Source organism: Oncorhynchus masou, chromosome 32 (genome assembly GCF_036934945.1).
Source record: "Oncorhynchus masou masou isolate Uvic2021 chromosome 32, UVic_Omas_1.1, whole genome shotgun sequence".
Lineage (NCBI taxonomy): Eukaryota > Metazoa > Chordata > Actinopteri > Salmoniformes > Salmonidae > Oncorhynchus > Oncorhynchus masou.
In genome coordinates, this window is record NC_088243.1 from 9,308,092 (window position 1) to 9,317,850 (window position 9,759).

Consider the following 9,759-nt stretch of genomic DNA (forward strand, 5'->3'; position numbering starts at 1 on the left):
AGTTGAGAACACCTTTATTTAACCAGGTAGGCGTAACCAAGTAGAGTGTTAAGGATACAGGTATCCTGAGTGTGTATCCTGTATCCAATCATCATTCCCCAACCAGTCACCAATCAGCCATCAATCAGAAGACACACCTCCTGTTTCCATTACCCAATAACATCCCCTTTCCCTTGGTTTAAAAACCCATTCAGTTGTTTCCTCTGGAGCTCGATCTCTCTGTCTCTCTCTCACACTCTCTTGCAATATCTTTCTCTCTCTTTCTTGGATTTCTCTCTCTTTTGGTTTTTGTTCATGCCTGTCACATTTGTCCGGAATCCTGTGAGTTTTGTTATGGTGATTGACTGTTTGTTTGATGGAGGGAAAAGGGGGTACCAAGACAAGTTGCCCGTAGGAAGTTGCCCGTCTAAATACCCTAGTTAAAACTGGGCGGACCACCCGCTGTATTTTTGGTTAGTTAGTTAGCTGTATTGAAGTAGGTTAGTCGAGCTTAGGGGTGTTTTTGGATCTTTTTTTCTTTCCTCAGCCCCTTTTCCTGCCCCTTTATACCATGTGTTTAAAAATGAACACATGAGTGTTTGACGGTAATTTAGTTGTCTGTGGTTTTTGTTCTCACTGTTACTTTTTCACTGTTATAATTTCAATTAGTTATGTTACGGGTCTCGATACCATCACCCCTAGACTGCCGGGCCAAAGGGATTCGTAACATAGAGAGACTGGGGTGCAAAGGAGCAAGATAAATAAATAAATATGGTATGGGGATGAGGTAGTTGGATGGGCTATTTACTGATGGGCTATGTACAGGTGCAATGATCTGTCAGCTGCTCTGACAGCTGGTGGCTAAAGCTAGTGAGGGAGGTAAAAGTCTCCAGCTTCAGTGATTTTTGCAGATATCATGTGTATATACAGGAGTTTTATACTATCTCCTGCACCTTGCATATGCCGCTCGGCCATCGCTCATCCATTATATTTGTATGTACATATTCTCATTCAGCACTTTAGATTGTGTGTATTAGATAGTTGTTGGGAATTGTTTGATTATTTGTTAGATATTACTGCATTGTTGGAACTAGAGCCACAAGCATTTTGCTACACTCGCATTAACATCTGCTAACCATGTGTATGTGAACAATGATTTGAGTATCTACTAAAATATGAATAGGGATAGGTCCTACAGAATCAATCATAATTACGAAAACATGACAACAATTCTATTAATGTGTACACTATTTGTCAAAGTGGTATATTTGTTGGTATTATTTTGCAAGTTCTTCTACAAACGTAACATTGCAGGGTAGTGTCCTTCACGCCGACTATTCAATTATTTACTATGACATCAGATCAGCGTCTTTGAACATAGGTTTCTGTTTAAGTTTAAGACGTGGAGTGAGATAAGCTTCTGTTCTGGGACTTAATGAGAAATTGTAGTTCAAGTTCAAGTTTTAAGATCTACAATATCAATAATCAAAATAGTATAACTAATAAAAAATAAAGTACCAGTCAAGTTTGTACAGACCTACTCATTTTTTTAATATATTTTATTAATGCATATGGAATTATGTAGTAACCAAAAAAGTGTTAAATCTAAATATATTTGAGGTTCTTCAAAATAGCCACCCTTTGGTCTATTACCAAATAGGGCTATCTTCTGTATATCCCCCCTACCTTGTCACAACACAACTGATTGGCTCAAACACATTAAGAAGGAAAGAAATTCCGCAAATTCAATTTTAACATGGCACACCCATTAATTGAAATGCATTCCAGGTGACTACCTCATGAACCTGGTTGAGATGAAGAGTTGGTGAACAGATTATCTCCACATATGTGGTTCCCACCATGAAGCATCGAGGAGGAGGTGTGATGGTGTGGGGGTGCTTTGCTAGTGTCACTGTCTGATTTATTTCGAATTCAAGGCACACTTAACCAGCATGGCTAATACACTATTTTGCAGCGATACGCCATCCCGTCTGGTTTGGGCTTAGTGGGACTATCATTTGTTTTCAACATGACAATGACCCAACACACCTCCAGGCTGTGTAAGGGCTATTTGACTAAGAAGGAGAGTGATGGAGTGCTGCATCAGATGACCTGGCCTCCACAACCAAACGACCTCAAACCAATTGAGATGGTTTGGGATGAGTTGCACCGCAGAGTGATTGAAAAGCAGCCAACAAGTGCTAAGCATGTGTGGGAACTCCTTCAAAACTGTTGGAAAAGCATTCCTCATGAAGCTGGTTGAGAGAATGCCAAGAGTGTGCAAAGCTGTCATCAAGGCAAAGGGTGGCTACTTTGAAGAATCTAAAATATTAACTATATTTTGATTTGTTCCACATTTTGTTGTCTTTCAGCCTGCAATAAAAATGTATTACATAGATTATTTACACCATAATGACAAAGTGAAAACATGTTTGTAGAAATGTTTGTAAATGTATTGAAAATTAAACTCAGAAATATGTAATTTACGTATAGGTATTAACACCCCCTTGCTATGACACAAATTGAGCTCAGGTGCATCCAATTTCCTTTGATCATCCTTGAGGTGTTACTCCAACTTAATTGGAATCCACCTGTGTCCAATCCAATTGTCTGGACATGATTTAGAAACAAACACACCTGTCTATATCGGGTCCCATATAGACCTGACAGTGCACGTCAGAGCAGAAACTATATAATGAAGACCTGTCTGTACATCTCCTAGATGGAATTGTGATGAGACATATATCTGGAGAAGGGAAATAAACTATTTCTAGAGTTCCATCAAAGATCTCCATCATTGAGAAATTTGAATTATCCCGACTGTGCCTAGAGCTGGCCGTCCAACCAAAATGAGCAACCGGGCAAGAAAGACCTTTGTAAGTTAGGTGACCCAGAACCCAATGACCACTCTGACAGAATTACAGAGTTCCTTTGCTGAGATGGGAGAATCTGCCAGAAGGATAAAAGTCTCTACAGCACTTCCCCAACCAAGGCTTTATGTAAAAGTGGCCAGACAGAAGACACTTCTGGGAAAAAGGCACAACAGCACGCCTGGAGATTGCAAAATGGCACGTGAAAGACTCTGATTGCATACGGCAAAATATTTTGTCATCTGATGAGACAAAAATCAAACTCTTTTGCCTGATTGCAAAGCACTATGACTGGAGAAAACCAGGGACAGCTCATGGCCCATCTAACACCATCCCTGCTGTAAGGTATGGTGGTGGCAGCATCATGCCATGGGGATGCTTTTCAGCAGCAGGGAGACTGTTAAGGAAAGAAGGAACAATGAATGGAGCCAAATAGATTTAAATTCTTGATGAGAACCTGCTTCAGATTGCAAAAATGACCCCACGAATCCCAGCCTGGTCTCATATAGACGTAACATAGTAAACATAAACCCGGGACACTCAAATTAGTATGATATGTTACATTTGGTATGGTTCCATAAGAAAGAAGGTTACTTAAGGCAAAAACAAAAGTAGGTTGGTTGGTCGGGGTGGATGGGTATAACGCGAACGTCTAGCAACCCAATCTCATCACAGAAAACTTTTGCATTTTACCTCATTATCAATTTATCAACTTATCAACTATTTACTACTTTTTAGCTACTTTGCAACTACTTAGCATGTTAGCTAGCCCTTCCCATAACCCTCACCTAAACTCTTTTAGCTAATCCTTCCCCTTACCCTAAAGTTAACATTTTTAGCTAACCCTAACCTTTTAACCTAACTCCTAAACCTTAACCATAACCCTAACCCCTAGCCTAGCTAACTTTAGCCAGCTAGCTAACGTTAGCCATCTTGCTAGAATTCATAAAATATCATACATTTTGCAATTTCGTTACATATAGTATGTTTTGCAAATTCATATAATGTTGTACATTTTGCAAATTCTGAACATATTAAATGAATTGTAGTTCATAACATATACAAAATGGGTGATGGATATCCAAAAATTAATACATACCATACGAAACGTAACATATCATACTAAATGGAGTGTCTCGGATTTCCATACAGAATAATACGAAATTCTCTGATACCAGGTTTAGCATACAGCCAAAGCAACACTGAAATGTCGTCAATACAAGAATGTGAACGTTCTTGAGTTGCCCAGCCAAAGCCCCGACTTGAATTACACTGCAAATCTGTGGAAAGACTTGAAGATTACTGTTCTCCATCTAACTTAACAGAGCTTGAAAAAAATTGCAAGGAAGGATGGGAGAAAATCCAGATGTGCAAAACTGATACAGACATACCCAATACTACTCGAACCTTGGACAAAACAGAGATGTTAGTTCTATGTCCCAGGAAACAAAGAGATTGGCTGTTTGATCTGACAATTCATCTTGATGGTTGTACAGTCATCTCAAATAAAACTGAAGGAAGTCGGCGTTACTCTGGACCCTGATCTCTCTTTTGACGACCATATCAAGAAAATTTCAAAGGCAGCTTTTTTCCATCTTCATAACATTGCAAAAATCTGAAACTTTTTGTCCAAAACTTATACAAATAAACTAATCCATGCTTTTGTTCCTTCTAGATTTTGTAAATGTTTCTTATTTAACCTTTATTTAACTAGGCAAGCAAGTTAAGAACAAATTCGTATTTACAATGACGGCCTACCGGAAGGCAAAAGGCCTCCTGCAGGGACGGGTCTAGGATAAAAATTAAACTTATGGGACAAAACACACATCACAACAAGAGAGACACCACAACACTACGTAAAGAAAGACCTAAGATGAAAACATAGCATGGCAGCAACACATGAAAACACAGCATGGCAGCAACACAACATGATAACAACATGGTAGCAACACACCATGGCAGCAGCACAACATGGTAGCAGTACAAAACATGGTAGAAACATTATTTGGCCCAGACAACAGCACAAAGGGCAAGAAGGTAGAGACAACAATACATCACACAAAGCAGCCACAACTGTCAGTAAGAGTGCCCATAATTTAATCTGTGAATGAAGAGATGGAGATAAAACTAGACTACTGGATTAGACAACTGCAATGCTCTACACTCTGGCTGCCCGGATAAAGCTCTAAATATAGCTGCTAGAATCCTGACTATAACCCAAAAATGTGATAATATTACTCCAGTGCTAGCCTCTCTACACTGGCTTCCTGTTAAGGCTGGGATTTATTTCAAGGAAGATTTTACTGCTAACCTAAAAAACATTACATTGACTTGCACCTACCTAGCTCTCTTGGTCCTGCTGTACATACTTACACGACGCTATGGTCACAAGACGCAGGCCTCCTTATTGTTCCTAGAATTTCTAAGAAACAGCTGTAGGCGGGGCTTTGTCCTATCGATCTCCATTTTATGGATTGTTCTGCCTATGAATGTGAGAGATGCAGACTCGGTCTCAACCTTTAAGTCTTCACTGAAGACTCGTCTCTTCAGTAGGTCCTACGATTGAGTGTGGTCTGGCCCAGGGATGCGAAGGTGAATGACAAGGTTTTCTAATCTGGTAAAATGCAATAAAATGCAAATTAATTACTTAAAAATCATACAATGTGATCTTCTGGATTTTGGTTTTAGATTCCGTCTCTCACAGTTGAAGTGTACCCATGATAAAAAATGACAGACCTCTACATGCTTTGTAAGTAGGAAAACCTGCAAAATCAGCAGTGTATCAAATACTTGTTCTCCCACTGTATATATACATTGCTCAAAAAAATAAAGGGGACACTAAAATAACACATCCTAGATATGAATTAATGAAATATTCTTATTAAATACTTTTTTCTTTACATAGTTGAATGTGATGACAACAAAATCACACAAAAATGATCAATGGAAATCAAATTTATCAACCCATGGAGGTCTGGATATGGAGTCACACTCAAAATTCAAGTGGAAAACCACACTACAGGCTGATCCAACTTTGATGTAATGTCCTTAAAACAAGTCAAAATGAGGCTCAGTAGTGTGTGGCCTCCACGTGCCTGTATGACCTCCCTACAATACCTGGGCATGCTCCTGATGAGGTGGCGGATGGTCTCCTGAGGGATCTCCTCCCAGACCTGGACTAAAGCATCCGGCAAGTCCTGAACAGTCTGTGGTGGAATGTGGCATTGGTGGATGAAGCGAGACATGATGTCCCAGATGTGCTCGATTGGATTCAGGCCTGGGGAACGGGCAGGCCAGTCCATAGCATCAATGCCTTCCTCTTGTAGGAACTGCTGACACACTCCAGCCACATGAGGTCTAGCATTGTCTTGCATTAGGGCCAACCGCATCAGCATATGGTCTCACAAGGGCTCTGAGGATCTCATCTCGGTACTTAATGGCAGTCAGGCTACCTCTGGCGAGCACATGGAGGGCTGTGCGGCCCCTCAAAGAAATGCCACCCCACACCATGACTGACCCACCATCAAACCTGTCATGCTGGAGGATGTTGCAGGCAGCAGAACGTTCTCCATGGTGTCTCCAGACTCTGCCGCGTCTGTCACATGCTCAGTGTGAACCTGCTTTCATCTGTGAAGAGCACAGGGCGCCAGTGGCGAATTTTCCAATCTTGGTGTTCTCTGGCAAATGCCAAACGTCCTGCACGGTGTTGGTCTGTAAACACAACCCCCACCTGTGGACGTCGGGCCCTCATACCACCCTCATGGAGTCTGTTTCTGACCGTTTGAGCAGACACATGCACATTTGTGGCTTGCTGGAGGTCATTTTGCAGGGCTCTGGCAGTGTTCCTCCTGCTCCTCCTTGCACAAAGGCGGAGGTAGCGGTCTTGCTGCTGGGTTGTTGCCCTCCTACGGCCTCCTCCACGTCTCCTTATGTACTGGCCTGTCTCCTGGTAGCGCCTCCATGCTCTGGACACTACGCTGACCGACACAGCAAACCTTCTTGCCACAGCTCACATTGATGTGCCATCCTGGATGAGCTGCACTACCTGAGCCACTTGTGTAGGTTGTAGATTCCGTTTCATGCTACCACTAGAGTGAAAGCACCGCCAGCATTCAAAAGTGACCAAAACATCAGCCAGGAAGCATAGGAACTGAGAAGTGGTCTGTGGAGTGGTCTCCTTTATTGGGGGTGTCTTGCTAATTGCCTATAATTTCCACCTGTTTTCTATTCCATTTGCACAACAGCATGTGAAATTTAATGTCAATCAGTGCTGCTTCCTAAGTGGACAGTTTGATTTCACAGAAGTGTGATTGACTTTGAGTTACATTGGGTTGTGTTGTTATTTTTTTGAGCAGTGCATATATATTTACAGTTTTTCCAAAATGTTTACGGACTGAAACTGGCCCATGAGGCACAATGACCCAAAACACAACACACAATTCTCTACCTTTGGCACAACTTTCACAAATAAAATATATTGTGTGCAAATGAAAAGCAACACTGTTCATCAAGCTACGATCAATTACCAATTGATCACACTCTCTCTTCAAACACTAATTACGTAAATGTTTGCTTTGCAATTGGACCTTTGGTATGGATAAAAATTCCACAGGTGAGTACTTCTGTGTTTGGAGAACAATGGAAGGAAACTTTGACAGAGAGAGGTAGAGGTGGAGGTGGAGGTAGGGGTAGAGGTAGAGGTGGAGGTAGAGGTGGAGGTAGGGGTAGAGGTGGGGGTAGAGGTGGAGGTAGGGGTAGAGGTAGAGGTGCAGGTGGAGGTGGAGGTAGGGGTAGAGGTGGAGGTAGGGGTGGATGTAGGGGTAGAGGTGGAGGTCGAGGTGGAGGTAGAGGTGGATGTGGGGGTAGAGGTAGAGGTAGAGGTAGAGGTGGAGGTGGAGGTAGGGGTAGAGGTGGAGGTGGAGGTGGAGGTAGAGGTGGAGGTAGGGGTAGAGGTGGAGGTACGGGTAGAGGTGGAGGTGGGGGTGGGGGTAGAGGTAGAGGTAGAGGTAGAGGTGGAGATAGGGGTAGAGGTGGAGGTAGGGGTAGAGGTGGAGGTGGGGGTAGAGGTAGAGGTGGAGGTGGAGGTGGAGATAGGGGTAGAGGTGGAGGTAGGGGTAGAGGTGGAGGTGGGGGTAGAGGTAGAGGTGGAGGTGGAGGTGGAGGTGGAAGTAGGGGTAGGGGTAGAGGTGGAGGTGGGGGTAGAGGTGGAGGTGGAAGTAGGGGTAGGTGTAGAGGTGGAGGTGGAGGTGGAGGTGTAGGTAGGGGTAGAGGTGGAGGTGGAGGTAGGGGTAGGGGTAGGGGTAGGGGTAGGGGTAGAGGTGGAGGTGGAGGTAGGGGTTGGGGTAGAGGTGGAGGTAGAGGTAGAGCTAGTCGTGGAGGTCGAGGTAGAGGTGGAGCTGGAGGTGGTGGTCGAGGTGGGGTAAGATCAAAAACAAGGGGAGTAATCTTTGATGAAATTCGGGCGACGATGCTGGACCATGAGGTCAACTATGGTTTGGCCTTCAGAGAGACTGATCAACTATAGTTTGACCTTTAGAGAGACTGGTCAACTATAGTTTGACCTTCAGAGAGACTGGTCAACTATAGTTTGACCTTTAGAAAGACTGGGCAACTATAGTTTGACCTTTAGAGAGATTGGTCAACTATAGTTTGACCTTTAGAGAGACTGGTCAACCTTAGTTTGACCTTTAGAGAGACTGGGTAACTATAGCTTGACCTTTAGAGAGACTGGTCAACCTTAGTTTGACCTTTAGAGAGACTGGTCAACTATAGTTTGACCTTTAGAGAGATTGGTCAACTATAGTTTGACCTTTAGAGAGACTGGTCAACCTTAGTTTGACCTTTAGAGAGACTGGGTAACTATAGCTTGACCTTTAGAGAGACTGGTCAACCTTAGTTTGACCTTTAGAGAGACTGGGTAACTATAGCTTGACCTTTAGAGAGACTGGTCAACCTTAGTTTGACCTTCAGAGAGACTGGTCAACTATAGTTTGACCTTTAGAGAGACTGAGAGATGCTTATCTTGTATTACTGTAGTGGTACTGTACTGTACTGCATGCTGTTTGTTCTGTTTTTGTAGAACTGAAAGACGAGCACCAAGTGGTGGTAGAAGGCGTCTATTTACAGACCAACAGGAGGCTGTCATTGTGAAGATGGTAGTTGAAAATAGTGCCGTAAAACAATGGGAATTCCAACAACAGATTATTGAAAACCCTGCCATTTTACACCACATCCGAGTGAGCTCATCAACCACAGCCGCATCCTTAACAAACAACATCTCCGGATGAAGCAAATCTACAGAGACCCATTTGAAATGAATTCCCAAAGAGTGAAGGATAAACAGTATGAATATGTGCAGTAAGTAATGTGCTAGTATTACTCTCTTAAAACATTAGCGACTCATTGATGTTGCCAGTGAGCATTACTATACATCAATTACAGTATTTACTGTCATTTCAGAAAATCATGGAGTTGGATTCAAGTCCCATCCCTCAACTCATATACATAGGTGAGGTTGGATTCAATTTAGCAAAGATGAAGAGGAGAGGAGGAACATCATTGGTCAACATGCCATCTTGAGGTACTGTACCTGGCCAGCGCGAGGGAAACGTCACCATATCTGCAGCTATGAGCCTCAATGGGTCCTCCACTGCCATGCCACCCTTGGACCATACAACACTGCCCATCTCTTTCTTTTCCTGAACACCTTACGTGACTATCTTTTGCTTGTGCTTACGGTATGCTGTTTTACATGTATTGAGTCATGTTGAAATATAAAACAAAAATATTTGCTTTCGTTTTACTTTCTTGTTTGAGTACACTCAAACATTATACAGTATAACAACAAAAGCTTAGTCTTTACACTGAAGTTGGTTCTGATAGTAGTGCAGTAAGGGCCGACGCTGGACAG